The sequence below is a fragment of the Sylvia atricapilla genome, chromosome 1, assembly GCF_009819655.1.
Source record: "Sylvia atricapilla isolate bSylAtr1 chromosome 1, bSylAtr1.pri, whole genome shotgun sequence".
Lineage (NCBI taxonomy): Eukaryota > Metazoa > Chordata > Aves > Passeriformes > Sylviidae > Sylvia > Sylvia atricapilla.
Window position 1 is genome coordinate 65,577,029 of NC_089140.1, and position 17,510 is coordinate 65,594,538.

A 17,510-nucleotide genomic window follows, 5' to 3' on the forward strand; every position below is an offset into this window, starting at 1 on the left:
CAAACACCTTTATTTCCTCTCCTACATTGGGGAGCAGGCTTGCAGTGACACAGAGCAATGACAGACACCTTCATCTGCAAACTTACAAAAAAGTCAGTTAAATATAAAGACAATCTAGAGCCTCTACAGGGTGTGCAGTATCAGCTGGTGCTGGCAGTGGACTGTGGCAGAAAGCCAAAGCTGTTTTTCTGGCACATATTTCTCCATCTGGGCAGTCAGAAGGGAAGAGCTAAAGGGGATTAAACATCCTTTGCTGTGCCTATAGGGTGCTACAGGACAGCATGTAACAAAGGGGTTGTATTTCAACAACTAGGTTGTTGAACAGCGTAAAATATAACAAGAGCTGTATATAATAGATGATGTTCTGCAACCCCAGTGACTCGCTGTCTCTCCTAAGGAGAGAAAGTCACTGGAGCCACCTTCTGTGGCTGCCTGAAAGGCACACCTTTGGAGGTCCCACCTGGTGCTTCTCACTTAGCACTCGATAAAAATCTCCCCTCTTGCTCCTCTCTCTGCTAACCATGTGCCAAGAAACATCCTCCTGTCACTGCTGGTTTCATGTGCCAGGTGGATGGACATTGCAGGAGGTTTTTGTCATGCTGCTTATCAGCTACTTCTACTTCATGATGCAAGTGTTTTCTCACTGTCAAACCCTCTGGCAGAAATTACCTTTAATTAGTTCATTCTGTGTAGGTTATCCAGATATGCTATCCAGATAGCAGTGCTATCACATTTATTTCCCAAGGAGCAGTAATTATTATTGAAGAAATAATAAAAAAATTTATCAGGCCCCATATTTAGATCCAGTTTCCCACTCTTAGGCATAGGATGGTGGCTTAACAGTGTTTTCTTTAGCAGGTTGTTTGTCTGAGTGAGTACTGGAGAAGAGCATCGTGTCCCATGGAGGAGCTGGAGAGGTTTCTGTTGCTGAAGGATTTGCTCTGGCACCTGATGTGTGTGCCAGCAGCCATCTCATCAGGAGCACGTGGACGTCACTGTCACCATAGAGACAGCAAGGAGGATTCGGTTTCAAAAGGTGAAGAGAAGCTGGGAAGTAGGAAGGTAAGCTGGGTCGGTGTCTCAACTCATGAAGGATTTTAAAGTTATGCTGTATTTAAAAGGATGCCACAGTAGAGGAGCACTCTACTGAATATTTATACACGTGTGGAAATGTGCATCTAAGTATTGCCTCCTACGTGTGCTCTTTTGAATAGACTTGGGTGCACAAGAACCCAACACAGGTTTTCAAGAGCCTGCTAGTGTTCAGTTTGTGCTCCTCCAATTAATTCTTCTCTTGCAGGTGATGTAAAAAAAAAAAAAAAATACTTGAATTAAGTTTATTTTAAGAAGTCGTAAAATATCCACTGCCTCAAGATTTTCTGTTTTGCACAGGAGCTGAGTGAGCTGTGGTGTGTTCTAAATTAGCGTTGTTCACAACTTCTTGTGGTCTTCAGTTGTGCCCTAGCAATGGTATGGATGTAAAGCTGTGGTGAGTGTTGACAGGCGAGGTAGGAATCAACCATGACTCATTATTTAACCACATGGGACTTTTAAAGCCTGAGTCTATACTGGCCTGGGACAGCCTGCTTGCAGATCTCTCTCTGCCCACTCTTTTTATCAGCAGATAAAATCACCCCTCCTGAGGGCTTACCCTGAGTAAGGGCATCCCTTGAAGATATAACCTCAGTGATGCATGGACTTATTTAAAGCTTCAGTTTGCACACTCATAGTACCCAACAGGGTGCTGACCCCAAAAGGATGTTTCTAGTACCTTGGAAGCAAAAGGTAATTCATAGGTATGGCTCTGAAGGGAGTGGTGGCAAGGAGAAGTGCATCCAGCAGAGCAACAGATGAACCCTTGAGTAATGCCATATAAACATTACTACAGAAAGGGTGGTAGAAGGCTTATAGGGACTGATAAAAGACCTTGTCTGCAATGCCATGCAGTTCTGGATGCCACTGGAAAGGATGGGGCTGGGTGTGTGTTTCTGATCGTGGGCCAGAGATGCTCAACAGAGCCCTTGAGCTCCTCTTGTCTGCCCAGCCTGCCACAGCTCCAGCAGGAAATAGCCAGAGCACAGCAGGTTTTTTAACCATGACACACTTGTCTTGACAGCTGGAGGAAGTCTGGCGTGGGAGCCAAATCTCCTGGCTTTGTGTCAGCTCTAGGGTATCTTTCCTGTTTTGGGAATTCCCCGCTGGGGAGGTACCACTGCTGTTTGGAGCAGAGTTCCAATCTCAGCCCCTGGGGCTGTCCACTCTGGGAGACGTTTTTGGCAAGGATAAGTGTTTTTTGCTATTTCTGAGCCTCTTTGACTTTATAAATAGCTAAGTGACAAGTAAAATTTTGGTATTCACCCTATGGCTGAATTTTCCGCAGGGATGTTTGCATGTGTGCGTAATACCATTTATATTTATTATTCCTGCTGCTGTCGTCACTCACACGTTCTCTGCAAACAGAACAAAAGGCTCCCTTTGCAGTCAGCTCATGGTCCAACTGCTGCACAAAGACAGTGGAGGGCACAGAGAGCGCCTGGGGGGCACAAGGAATCCTTGAGATAACATTGCTTGGGCTTCTGTTGTCAGGCCTCTGCAAACCATGATAATATGTGTAGGCTTCATGCTAATGAGAGGCAGCCAGGGTGTATGTGAAGAACTGAACTGTCTATTTACATGCAGCTGGGGTTTGCATTTTTGGGGGTACCGTTGTTGGGACATGTAGGGAGCTGGCTGACTTCCGTAACAAACTGCATTTTTAACTGATTTTATCTGATGGCTGCTGCAGGATCTTGTCTACCCAGATTTTAGTCATTCACCCTGACTTCTCTTATAGTAACCTTCTGACCAAATTCATCTTTGGGATCGATGTAAAAATCTGTGCTGGTGAACTTCTGGGTTTGACTCACTTTCTGGGATCAGCCTGTGTCTCAGTTATGGCTCACTCTCATTATTAATCATTTGATCATGTTTTTTTGAGAGAACAGAAAGTGTGACTATGTTAGATTCAGAGTTCATCCAGTTCACTTCCCAGTCTCCCATGGTGGTGGTCTCCAGCTGTTTCAGCAAAAAGAAATCCTGCATTAGGCAGGAAGGAGGTAAGCTCTCTAAGCTGTAATAGAAACTTTGCTTCCTTCAACAGACAAACCATTCTCTAAGAACTTCATTACCAATTAAGATTACTACAAAGCCAGATATTAAGAGAGGACTTAGATACCAACATTATCTAGCAATCTGATCTTAAATATTTTACTGTTGCAGAAGCCACTTCTGAATGACAGCAAAAGCAGGAGAACTGGACATAGAGACCTCCAGCCTAGAGCCCTGAACTTGGCACATTTAATCAGTTACTCCTCAACTAGAGGGGCTAATTAGCCACTCCTCTGGTTGCTCATCCCCTGCAATCTGCTCTTGCCACAGCATGTGTATGTTTTATTTGCTGAGGGAGAATTGGGAACAATACCTATTCTAACAAGCACCACCTTTTCTCCCCTCTCTTGTTAGTGGTGTGGGTAATATAATTCCTTTGATATATATAATATCTCTCCTCTAATGCTTCTCACTTGACAGCATATATGAAGTGGTCAAGACTTGCATCTGGAAATTATGCAGTAACAATATATTTTTTCTTCCTGCCTATAGCAGGAATATTTATATATGCCAGATTTATACCATGGTCTTATGAGGTGGTACAAGAAGTAAAGCTACAGCAGCTATCTTGCTCATGGTGTAATTGTGTGATATTGTCATGCCTTCATAAAATTTTCTGAGGTTTTCTTTGGCTCAGGCTGTTAAGATTTGGGGTAGTTGTGTTTTTGCTTTGAGAATAAGGGAGTACCTCTCTGCCATCATGCCATTGGGTTTGTTGGCATGTAGCTAATTTACCAATTTGTGTTGAAAAGATAGGAAAGAGAAAATGTGAAACTGATGCTGGGCATGATTTCAGAATATAGAGGTGTTTACTCACTGTCAGCATCTGTGGTGATCATAGTGATCATTGCCCAAAATTAGATATTGCTTTTTCTCTACACACTTGCATACACAGGGTTAGGTGCCTGGATTTTTCAATTGCCTCTGAGTTCAATCCTTCAAATGTCACTTAAGATACTTACAAGCCTGTTTAATTTCACCTATGCTCATTCTGCAGGAGGATAAAAGAAGCAAAATAACTGTTCTGAGTGCTCGATGTTATTGTGAGGGTATACAATCCCTTCCCATGAATCAGTGGACTTTGGAGAGGGTTTCCAAGTGTGTCTAAATCCTGCTGTGCTGTTGGCCTTTCTCTCAGATTGGACCCTGGCCAGCAAGGAAAAGTTTTCAGGCAATCCAGCCAGGATTTTTCCATGTGATAAAGGGAATGATGAAGAACTCTAAGCTCTGAACAGATGATTCAGCGCCTCTGGTGCTGAGTTAGACCTATCACTGTTCCTATTGCGGAGGCATGCAGTCCACACCCAATTTCATCCTCTGCCCACACACAAATGTGTCATCGATCTGTGCATGACTGAAGTGCTCATATCAGACATGTTTACCTGGAAAATTTGTGGGAATTGTCCTAAAAGGTTATTATATGCTTCCAATTTCTTTCCTCTCTGGTCATTCTGTTCCCTCTTTGGATGTGTTGCACCTTTTAGGGGGTCCACTTGTGCAAGTAGGTCTGTGTGGGAGAAGTATAGTTGCAGGACCATTTGTGAGTTACATCAGTCTAAGTAAACAGAGTGGGAGGGACCCAGTGAGATAAAACAATGTATGGAATAGAAACATCACTTTGCTTATTTAGGGTATAAATGCTGTCTCTTAATGCCAAGTATTCCACGCAAAGATTAGTTTGGATTAGTGGAATTGATAATGGCATATGCTCTGTTTTCATGAATAGCAGAGGATTAAAATGTGGCTGTATCTGGCTTCCTTATGCAAGTCACGCGAGATTCAGTTCAATTCTATGAAATTTAGTGCTATGAAGTTCATTGATCTTCACCGCATTGTGTAAGAGAGGCGGCGACATCATTCAACTATTAGGAAAAAGTGGCTTTCTAGACTAAGGGAACGTGAACAGGTGTTATATTAAGGTTTTATAATAAAATTACAAGTGTATAGGAGATGCAGCTTTCCACGGCCTTGATCAGAACTTTAGTGTATGCTTGTATGTTTCTCTGAGATTAGGAATGCTAAGCAAGGTTCTCTAGCTTTTGTGAAAGACGGCCTCAAATCATCTTTCAGAGCACAGGACATCCTTAGGCAAAGTACAACGAGGGTTTGTCTCAAAGTAAAGGTGGGAGCTGAGGCTTGGTACATGAGAAGGTGGTTTCCAAGCCACCTTCACTAGAAAGAAAAGAGGAGATACAATCTTCCATCTGGGAAGAGTTTTTCCAGGTGCTGCTGACAGAACAATTGCCTGCTAATGTTAAACAGCCTAGAGCTGGAGGAAAGGGAAATTTCTTCTGTGGAGCTGGGAAAAGAAGGGAATAGAAATAGAAAGTTTCCCTAATCTCCTTTACCCCTCAGAGGACTATGGAAAAGTGCCTTCTGATGAAGGGATACACAGAGGCTTTGTAGAGGACCAAGGTTTATGGCATCTATCATTAATTTTCTCTTGGTTCGCTTTCCTTTTTCTGCCAGTCCCAGGAATTCCCAAAGGAAACTGAAACCAGAAGATTTCAGAGTTCTACTTCTGAACCCAGTCATGGCTGAGTCACATCCTGCCTTAGCTGGCATTGCACAAATGACCCAGAGAAAATGGCATAAGGTGACTCCTCTGTGGTGACTTAAATGAAAAGGATGGTTGTTGGCATGCATTTCTCAACATGAGGTACACCAAAATACTTTTTTGCAGAACTGTCAGCAAAGGCCATTGCAGAACAAAGGAGGTACAGGCATTAATCTGGGATAATGATGGACAAGAGGTTGCAGGAGGATCTGAGAAGATGTGAGTCTCTTAACGTGTGACAATTTTTACTGGAAAGCCAGGAGCACAGGTTTGACTAGTTCTCAAACGAGTCTAAATTTTTTGGCTAGTATTTAAGAAGAAACTTACAGTGTTTATGGCAGCAATACAAAGGAAAGAGAAAGATCTTTATCAGTAATTTTCACTTTGGCTTTAGTTAACTTCTATGTATATAAATATTCAAATATAACTGTGTAAGTATACATCACCATGTGTTGTTAGTCTCTGAGTTGGAATATTGCTACATAGGAATGGAAAAAAATAGGAGCAGAGCATTTAATTCCACAACATTTACAAGTGACAAGAGGTGTTAGGGGTTGGTGTTGGGGACATCTTTGTTGGCAACTGGACAGTGGGACTAGGGGCAGCCTCAGCAAGTTTGCCAGTGACACCAGATTATGTGGTGCAGGTGACACCCTGGAAGGATTGGATGCCATCCAGAGAGATCTTGACTTGAGAAGCTTGAGATATGGCACTGTGAGGACCCCATGAAACTCAAGTCCTGCTTCTGGGTGGGGACAATTCCAAGCACAAATAGACTTGGGTTGAGAGCAGCCCTGAGAAGAAAGACTTTGTGGCAAGAAGCTCAACATGACCTGATCATATGGTTGTCCAAATGTTTTTGGAGTCCAGAAGACCAACAGTGTCCTGGGCTGCATCAAAAGAAATGTGACAAGGTTAAGGGAGGTGGCTCAGCCCCTCTACTCTGCTCTCAGGACACCCAGCCTGGTTACTGTGTCCAGTTCTGGATCCCCCAATATAAGAAAGGTGTGTTAGAGTGAGTCCAGATAAGGGCCATGGAGATGATCAGGGGACTGGAGAACCTCTCCTATGAAGTCAGGCTGAGACAGCTGAAGTTGTTCAGCTTGGAAAAAGAGAAGGCACTAGGTAAGCATTACAGCAGCCTTCCAGTTTCTGAAACAGCCCCACAAGAGAGCTGTAAAGTTTTTTTTACAAAGGATTGTAGTGATAGGACAAGAGGTAGTGGCTTTAAACTGAAAGAGGGTGGGTTTAGCTTAAATATTGGAAAGAAATTCTTTACTGACATTGAGGTAAGGCACTGGAACAGACTTCCCAGTGAGGCTGTGGATGCTCCATCCCTGTAGAAGTGTTCAAGGCTGGGTTGGATGGGGCTTTGAGCAACTTGATCTAGTGAAAAGCATCCCTGCCCCTGGTAGGGGGGTTAGAACTGGATGATCTTTAAGGTCCCTTCGGACCTAAACCAGTCTATGACTCTTTGAAATGCAGAGGTTGAACTCAGCACAGTGTTGTGGTTTTGAATGTGGGACTATCACTAGCAGAAGCCTCCAGTGTTCAGGATTTGAAGCACATTCATTTCTTGAGTGTAACAATTGCTGGGACAAACTGCATTAAAAAAAAATCAAGAAGTTTCCCAGATAAGTCAGAGATTTATCCTCTGTGAGTGTAACATGATGTAGCTCCACTAAAAAATTGTGAGCAGCAGTCTATGGCAACTGAAGTCTTGGCATAAAATCCCTGTTAACATCAACTATTTTTCCTCCTATCACTTAAAACTGTTTCATGTAAGAGCAGACAAATTTACTGCTGATATGAAGCCCTATCTTGGTTTCATATGGCCTCCTTCTTCCATGTCCATGATCATGCAACGTTTCACACCCACACATGGTCTCTCAATTTCCTTCACTTCCCCTTTCAAGTATCCTTGTGTTATATGAAGCAGCTGCTTGTGTTTAGTAACTTTCTGCACCTGTGGTGCTTTTGGTCTAGGACACTGAAGTAGAATTTCCTCACTTGGCCATGTTGAGATGCAAACTGTGCCCCTGGGCATGGTGCTGGAAAGTATTCAGTATGTTCAGTAGCACCATTTACAGATGGTGTGAAAGAGGCTGCTCTCAAGGCATCTCATCAGCATCCAGAATGAACATTCATGGTCCAACCTGAAGCAAATTTTTTGACACCCTGATATGAAACCAGCTTGTTCCTGTTGGCTGTGTGCAAGCTGTTTCCTAGTAGATGAGTAGGGTATGAAGTGTAAACTTTACATTGAGACTCATGTAATTGCCTTGCATGTTTCAGGAGAAGGGAGATTGTGTGTTCCTGGTCAGCTTGCATCCAGATGGCAGGTTTAAGTTTGGGATTTTTTTTGAAGGATGCCAGACAGGCTTGTTCTTCATTGTAGCTGAAGCAAGGGTTTTACCTTGCTGAAACTCTTTAGGTTATTTCCCTTCTCACCCCAAATTTAATTTCCAAAAATGCTTTTTCCCCATCACAGGAAACCAATGACCCCAGTAGCTGTGCTCAGGTGCAGCCATGGCTGGGCGTGTGGAAAAACTCAGATCCTGTGCCAAACCAGTTGTGCTGGGGCAGAGATTTCCTTTTCTTTCCTGCAATTTCTCCTGCATTGTCAAAATAAGTTCCCTTTCAGGGAATGGCTTTGCTGCCAGGATGTTTTCCCAGTGGTTATTTCAAAATCCAGTTTCTGATTCAAGTGTAACAGACTCTGTGGGTTTGAAACAGGTCCCCAGTCTGGATAACTTTCCCAACTTATGTGTCCATGCCATCCGTCAATCTTAGCAGTTAAGCTTGGACATGTCCAAGATTACACAGTGAACCTGAATCAAAACCAAGAACTGAATCTAAGTTTTTTGGTTTAAGTGGACTATCTTGGTTGCTGAAATTTTCCTCCTTTCTGTGATTTTTCTGCTTGGGGGAGGGAAGGCAGGAAAAACAAAAAGTTTGTGTTTTTAACACATTAAAGATCTGCATATGCTTTGTTGTGGGATCTGTGGGATAGTGAATCCAGATCCATCTTTTTGTTAAGGTGAACCCATCTTTGAACTCATTATTAAAGACTACAAAAGTAGTTATAACTCTTGTAAGAGGACAAAACAACTCTTTAGAAAAATATGATGTCTATTGTTTTTGCTGATGGCATGACCAGGAAGACTCCTGGTTCTGATCTGTCTGTTGCTTTTCTGTACTATTGTTGTCATTAATGTTTGGTGGAAAAAAGGAGTCAATACAGTGAGGTGTTGTTTTCTGCTTCATAAAACCACTACCTTAACTACTTTATTTGCATGCAAAAGGAAATACTTTCCTTCCATGCGAAAGTATGGACTTCAGAATCTCTAGCCAAATACCAGAGGTAAGTCTATTTTATTGGCATGAAACAGTGTTTTTAGGGCAGAATAAAGTGCTAAGAAGCTTATTGTATATTACTGAGTGCCAGTGCTAATATGATATTTATTGTTCTATCAGATAAGTTGTAATGGTTTAGTACATGGGAAAGAAAGAAGCCCTCAAGGTTAGAGGCAAGCTTTGATGTCCAGTTTTCCTTATGTGCTGGTTTTGGTTTGAGGGAAGTTAATTTTCTTCACAGTGGCTGGTATGTTTTGGATTTGTGCTGAACAGAGACTTGATAATATAGAGATACTTTTCTTAATGCTGAGCAGAGCCTGCCCAGAGCCAAGGTCTTTTCCACTTCTCATACTGACACACTGTTGAGGAGACTGGGGATGAATGGGAAGCTGGGAGGAGACACAGCCAGGACAGATGACCCCAGGTGGCCAAAGGGATATTCCAGACTGTATGGCATCATGTGCAGCATGTAAATTTGGGGAGTAGGAGGAGGAAGGGGGGGCGTGTTTGGAGTGATGATGTTTGTCTTCCCAAATAGCCATTACATGTGATGCGGCCTTCCTCTCCTGGAGATGGCTGAACACTGCCTGATAATGGGAAGCAGTGAATTAATTCCTGGTTTTGCTTTGCTGGTGTGAGCTACTTTTTCTTTCCCTGTTAAGTTTTCTTTATATAAACCTATGGTTTTTCTACCTTTTGTCCTTCCAATTCTCTCCCTGATCCTACTGGTGGCAGAGTGAGCGAGTGACTGTGTGGGACTTGGTTGCTGGCTGGGATTAAACTACAACACCTCATTATTCATATAAAGTGACTGAGAATCCATTCATCTGATGCAATTGAGTGGCTGAAGGAATTGCATGTGGTCAGGCACTTAGAGAGTGGACTCCATGTTAAATTCAGCATATATATATATATGTATATGCAGCCTATAGCCTGCAGTCATGCTATTGCAGAGGACCTTTAGGATCTCAGAGAATCCTGCTGGATTTTGCTTGAAGAATGACTTGCCCACACACAGCTCACTCCTGTATAAACTCCTGCAGCATAAACTCCTGTGATCATCTTTGTTTTTGTTTTCTTTGGTCTTTATGAACTGAAACACCCAATAACCAATTGCAGGGATGCATGTGAGTGATCCAGCAGCTTCACTCATTCAACAGATGAAGATACTTCCTAGATATTTCCAGCTGTCCACTGCTCTAGAAGCATCTGCAAAATCTCTTGAAAGACATAATTTTGCATTCGTAATACAGATATTAAAAAGATGGGGGGAAGAAGGGGAGAAATAGGAAATAAAGGAAAAAAGAAAAGGAATTGTTTTAGGTAGTCTTTGAATCTTAAGGAGTTTTTTCACCTTAAAGATTACCTTCACCTAAGTGTAAAGTGTAAGAAGTAACTATCCAGAGGCTTAAACTCAAGCTATGGGAATATTGATAACTTCAAACTGAAATGTCATCAATTTATGATTTATGAGTCAAAAATGGAGGAGAATTAATCCACCCATTCTGAGACAAAGAGTCATAAACAGTTGCCACAGTTGCAATACAGTTTCTACTTGCAATATGAAAAGTCTTAACTAGGAAGACCATATCAGTGAGCCAGGGCCTGACAGGGGTATTTTGAGCACTATGTTCTGCATTTTACTACTGCTGCCTTCCTATACTTACTGTTGAGGACAGAGGAAAAACTTGGTTTTGGTTCAGATGGAACAAAATGGAAGGTCTGCTGAAGGTTTCTTCCAAGTCCTGGTATGAGGAGGCAAGGTGGCACTGTGCAGAATCACCCACTCACTTGTAGATCAGAGCTGTGTTAGCCCTTTCAATAATCTTTTGACATCTGAGGGAGAGATTGCATCTACAAGAGTTTAATGTGACCTTATGCAAATTCTCATTTAGTTTTGGTGTTAACAGTTTAGGAGGTGAATTGATTTAAAGGGAAGGAAGTAAACCAGTGATGTTAGTTTTAATGTTTTCAGCTATCATGGGAAAAACCCACAAGAAAATACAATCTAGAATAAACATGCTATATAAATAATACTTGTCAATTGCTGTCCAACCTGTGATGTATCTCTGTGAGCATTAGTACTTCACAAAGGTCACTTCTGCTGTTTCTACCAGCTTCCATGGACTTCCTGAGGTTTCTAGTTGTCCCTGTATTTTGGATGGGACTTGTGTATTATATTGGCAGCATGCTCTCAGGTTTTCCAGACCCAGTGGTAGTCTCCTCATTGGTTCCAGTGGGCTCTGTGCCTGATTTGACTTCTGCACAGCAACATGTAGGCTGCAGTGGGACAGTCTGCAGTTGCAAAATCAGTCTGATCTCAGAAGCTGCTACTCATTAGTAACTGGAAGTTACTGCAGCTCCACTGAGCAATCTGTGGCCCCTGTTTTGGGTAGGTGTTAAACCAGGCCAGCAAAGGTTTCACTTGAAGAAAAAGTAGTAGCAAATGACAAGTGATAAGGATTTTTCATCTGTCAATTTTAGTTTTTTGGATTCTGTTAAGTAGTTAACCCCTGGTCAACAAATGAATAGGAATGAATTAGTGTGACAAGAAGCTATACACAATCTCATGTTATAGCAGCATCCTTTTTAGCTCTGTATTGTCTGCTGTTAAAATTTGCATGAGAAAACTTTCAGTTTATTAGGGTGTGCAAAAAAACCCATGTTGAAATTTCTGGTGAAAAAGAGCTTAGTATTTTGGCTATCTTATGTCTATTTCACTGGTTTTAGTTTTTAGAATGTGACTGATTAGCAGTAAGTATCTGAAATTGCTTTCATCTTCACCAAATGAGGAATAGTTCTCTCAAATCAATGAAATTATACCAATCTGAAATCACTGAAAAGATGCTAGAATGAGTTCCTTAATTTTGTATTTGAGATAGGGATGGAGAAGGAAGGATGAGACGTCAGAAAAAAATGAAGTGTAATCATGTCTTTTCAGTTCTGTAGAAATGTTTCACACATTCTCTTACTACAAATGTTCTCAGTTGGGAGTGAGCTCATACGTAAGTCTGCTGTGTTCAATAAAGTAATTCATGCAAAGAGAAAGTGTGTGCATAAATGTTTTTCAGGACTGAGACCTATAAGTTACTGATGTCCTTCTCATTTAATGCCTTCTACTCAATATGTAAGATGCTTTTAAATTCTACTAATTGTCCAAACCAAATCCTAACTAGACAGTCAATGAACCTGTAGACTGTAGTGTCTTAAGTGAGTAAATGATCTGCTTTGTAGCATTACTCTTCAAACCGTTTTCTGAAGTAGTGAAAAATGCAATATGAAAGTCTATTTTCAGATTGGATGTGACCCAAGACAGCAAAAGCCAAGAAATCCAAACCTCACTTATTCTCCCAACACAGGAAGTGATGCTCAGAAAACAGCTGCTTCTGGCTCAACTTGCCCTCTTATCAAGTGAAACTACCTCCTCCAAGATAGGTTATCAAAATATTAGTATGCCACTAAAACCTCAAAAACCTTCACTGATCTGTGAGCCTTTTGATGACCCTGCGTGGAAAGGCAAATTCATTGCCTTTTTGACTTCCAGACTGCACCAATCCAAAACTGGAGAAATTGGTGTGGGGCATCAAGTTGTATCCAAATGGGTGAGAAGGAAGTAGGGCTGCCCTGCTCTTCTCCAAGGCAGTGGACAGGTGAGAAGACACACACACCCCCACCATGTGTGGGCATCCTCTCTGGATGTGTGCTGGATTGCTGCACATGGTAATGTGTCTCCTTCCTGTTTCTAAATCCTCAAATCATTGTTGGATGCTACCTCATTGAAGGTTTTTTTGTTTTGTTTTTGGTGTCTGTTGTTGTTGGTTTATTTGTTTTGTTTTGTTCTTTTGTTTTAATTATCTGTCACTGTTGCACTATGCTATTGGTAGTACATTTTATTCTAAGTCTCATAATATCTATCAGTGTAGTTTTTCACTTTGTTCTGCTGGAGGAGGAACATAAATATTTTCAGAATCTTAGTTTATGGGGCTGGTAGTAAACTTTAATGTGGTTATAAGGGTCTAGTTTCAGTATATGTTTTCTCTGATGGGAAAGCTCGCTAAAGGATAATCTTTTCCCTTAATGGAGTTGTGCCCTGGCTGTAGTGGCACAACCATGTGCAGGAACAGTGAAATGGTTCAAGGTGAATAATAAAAAAAAGAGATGTTTTGAAAACAGGTCTTTTTAACCTGGCTTAAGATCTGTGGTAAGCCCAATGAGACTTCAGTGCGCTGCTTTCCAAGGACAGGAATGAATAGCTGGAGAAAGAAGGGGGCAGACAGCAGGAATTTATTAAGCTGCTGCATCACCAAGGAGAGCATGTCTAGGGATTGCTGCTGACTCTTCTACTCTATCAGAGGAAGTCAGGCATATCAGTTTTACAGCTTCTCCATTGGTTAGAAAACAGCTTTGGGCCTATTGGACATGCCATCTATCCCAAAATTCAGGAATTCAGAAGCAGTCATGTTTGACTATTCTTTGCTTGTTCAAGATCCTGAGGTAGCTATTTTTCGCATGTAATAAACGAGATGTCACTGGCATTTATTTCAAAGGGAGATTTAATCCAAGAATTCAAACCTTGGACTCAGGATTTCAATTGCTGATTTCCAGGCTGGGGCAAAGAAACTTCACACCTAGCTGTGCTGGCTGAAAATACTAAGTTTAAAACATGTCAGGCACAATTTTCCTGCTTTGTTGATTGCAAACTAATGGAAACCACTGTAGACCTTGAACTGTGTGTGTCTAGGTCTTATCAGCTAACAGGGTCTTAAAAACCAAGATGCACCTCTGCTTATTTGTCGAAATATGTCTTTATACACTGCCATTCCTAATTAGTGGTATGCAAATTAGAAATGCATACCTAATTCCCTGTCTACTTTGTGCCACTTTCACAGTTATAGAAGACATTGCCTCAGTCTCCCTTCACTCGTACTTGGTGGTTATGTCTGATTAACACGTGCCTGGCAGAGCAGTGCACTCACTGGGTGGAATATATTGATATATATGTGTAGTCAGTGTCAGATGGCATATAGGCTGATATAAGGGGGACAAATGGGAATGTATGAACAAGTGGCCTATGTTGTTTCATGTTGACACGTATATGACACTAATCCGGAAACTCCTGCCAGAGGCAAGCGAAATATGTTTTGAACAACTGGAGGTATTCCTTCTGGGACTGCTCATACAGTATGATTTTTGTCTCTTTGACTGAAAAGAAACTCTCCTGATCTATTAGAAGCAGTATTGATATCTGAAGTGATGTATGTAACAAGTGCAACTTTTACAAGAAGCATTTTCCTGTATTTTCCAGGGAGTCCTTGCTTATATTCTTGCTTAACTCAGAGAGAAAACCTTTTAACATTGCACTTTCACATATATATATATGAAAATTTGATTTTTGAACTAACAAACAGCAAAATTGATTTTTTTCCCTAATGCTATTGTGCTATTTATAGTGAAACTTTCTTGAAAAACTGTGCTCCAGTCATTGTAAACTGATTCCCTAAACTGCGGGGTGCATAAAAATAACTTTTGATTGGTTTGCTTTTCTTTGTAGTAGTGGTAACCGGGTAAGTTCAGTACTTCATGAGGAAGTACTGAACTCTGTGCCAAATACAAAATAAATTCAGAAAATGAAGTACTTGTTCCCTGAAAATAAATTAGGGAGGAAACTCAGTAACACTTTTAAAAAGAAGTTGCGGCTCTTGTCACAAATATTGACTAATAATAAGTATTTTATAGTTATTATTTTTTTGTTTACCTTTTCATATGATGTCTGCTTAGAATTTACAATGCTGTTTCTGCTCAAGCAGAATCATTCACTCACATTGTCTCTAAAGCATTTTTTTTTTCAGGATTTCATGTGCAGCTCAGTACTTCTAACTTAAATTCTTCTGTAATGTGAGGACCATGTAATTTAAGAATTATAGGTCACAAGTTTCTGTAGTGAAAAAAATCTTTTTTTTCTTTTTGCTGGTTAAGAGCTGGGATGTGATTGGGAAGGGACAATTAAGGACAGTGGCGGTGCTGAGGCTCCTGATGCGATGATATTGCATCCAGAGTGGTGTGCAGAAATTCACCATGGCTGGTAGAATCACTAAGGTAACGAGGAGTATTATTGTGCCTGTTTTACAAGTGGAAAACTGGAGGAGAAAGAATTTTTGCCTTGACCATGACGAGCATGATTTTCTTACTGCTTGATCCCTCAATCCTGCTGCCTGCTACCATCTCTATCTGAGCTGTCTCCTAGTCTTGCAGTGGGCAGCTCTGCAAAAAAAAAAACCAACCAACCAACCAAAAACCAAATCTGGCAAGAAAGACTGTGTTTTCATCCCATTCTGGAAAGCCTTTTGTATGGGTTGGGGCTGGTTTTGTTCCTACCTCAAAAGTGACTGTCAGGTGAAAATCACTAAAAATTTTAGTACTCTTAAACATAAGCCCCGGGACTTCATCAGGAGATGGTCAACCATAAGCCAGGCTCTGAAGCAGTATGGTCAATGTTCATGTGTGGTGTTTTCCAACTTGTGGGAAATGGGAATATTGAAATGGTGGCACAAACCCTAAAATTTTGATATTTCCAGCTTCCACAGGAATTGCAGGTTTGGGCTGAGATTAAATTTTGTCATAGTAGCTTGTGTGGGACTGTGTTTTGGGGTTGTTATAGCAGTGTAGATAACACAGGGATGTTTTATCTGTTGGTGAATTGTGCTTACAGAGTGTCAACACCTTTTCTCTTTCTCACACCACCCCATCAGTGAGTGGGCTGGGGCTATGCAAGGGGTTGAGAGGGGAAGAAGTTGTGACAGCTGACTCCCTTTGATCAAAGGGATATTCCATAACATATGATGTCATGTCCAGCAATAAAGCTGAGTGTGAGAGGAGTGTGTGAAAGGTGTTTGGGGGCTGGCTGGACATCAGTCAGTTGGTGGTGAACAATTGTTTTCTTTTGCATCACTGTTTACTTGTGGTTCCCTCCCTATTCCCTTTTCTTTTCTTTCCCTCATTTAAAAAATAAATTCTGTCAGCCCAGAAGGCCAACCATGTCCTGGGCTGCAACAAAAGCATCATGGCCAGCAGTGCAAGGGAAGTGGTTCTACCACTCTGTTCTGCTCTGGTGAGACCCTGCCTGGAGAGCTGCATCCAGCTCTGGAGCCCCGAGCACAGGAGGGAGGACATGGACCTGTCAGAGCAAATCCAGAGCAGGGCCACCAAGATGATCAGAGGGATGGAGCACCTTTCCTGTGAGGAAAGGCTGTGGCAACTGGGATTGTTCAGCCTGGAAAAAAAAAAAGTTTCAGGTTATTCTAATCATGACCTTTCAGTACCTGAAGGAAGCCTGCAAAAACGAAGGAGAAAGACTTTTTATAAGAGCACATACCAACAGGACAAAGGGGAGATATTAGGGAGATATTAGATATTAGGGAGAATTTCTTAACGAGAGGGTGATGAGTTGCCCAGAGAAGATGTGGATGCCTCATCCCTGGAAGTGTTCAAGGCCAGGTTAGATGAGGCTTTGAGCAGCCTGGTCTAGTGAAAAATATCTTTCCCCATGGCAGGGGAATTGGAGCTGGGTGATCTATAAGGTCCCTTCCAACCCAAATCAGTCTATGGTTCTAAACTGTCTGAAGTATCTCAGTGTCTCACTGTCTCAGTGGTTCTAAACTACTGAGTTTTTTGCACTTTTATCCTCCTGGTTCTTACCCCTATTCTACTGAAAGTGAGAGCGAGTGAGCAGCTGAGTGGTGCTAAGCTGCCCTACTGGGGTTTATCATTAGAAAAATCATGTATCTATCCATCTTTTCAGGCACATAGAAAAAGGTTAGGAACATCACAACCTATCAAGTGAAGGATTTGAATGTGAACCTAATTTTGAGTGTGTTAATGATCTTTATAAAGACGTATTGCAGTAAGCTCCTTTCTTTATAAATTAAAAGAAAAAAGAAAAATGAAAAAGAAAAAATATAGCATGGATTTGAGATTGTTTTGAAGGACCTGCTCCCAAAATTGATGATTAAAGGAGGATAAGCACAGTGCTTTTGGCTCCAAAGGTCAGTCCTGCTGAATTTAAGTGACTGATGGATTCTCTTCACTGGAGGTGCAATTTTCCCCTGAAGAAATATTTCTTAAAGACCAAGGCTGGCTACCTGGTATTTACGAGAGAGCCTAAAGGGAATTGCAAGGAGGGTTGTTGAGGGTTATCATTTACTCAGTGGTTTCTGCCGATATTGTAGCACAGAGATCCCACAGCACTGCTTCTTAGCATGTGATAAATGGTGCCCCGGGTGAAGGTGAGGGAGGAGCGAGGGCAGCCCCTGCAGTGACAAACTGTTGCTTTGCTGCTCCTCCTGTGAACCCACTGTTCCTCCTCCAGCAGTCTCCAACACCTCAGCTGTGCCCAGCATTGCTCTCCTTGGCCAGTGATGATGTGCCTGTGCTTTGGGATGCGCTTTGGGAT

At 41.7% G+C, this 17,510-nt stretch overlaps 1 protein-coding gene across 1 annotated transcript in view; it reads left to right on the top strand.

The window, feature by feature from the left end:
- The first annotated feature begins 888 nt into the window (after positions 1–888).
- LOC136375450 (orofacial cleft 1 candidate gene 1 protein homolog) overlaps positions 889–17,510 on the top strand; it is a 44,842-nt gene continuing 28,220 nt past the window's right edge. Inside the window, exon 1 of the mRNA XM_066341012.1 lies at positions 889–1,062. The gene's annotated coding sequence lies outside the window, so the exon portion shown is untranslated. The remainder of the gene's footprint in view (positions 1,063–17,510) is intronic.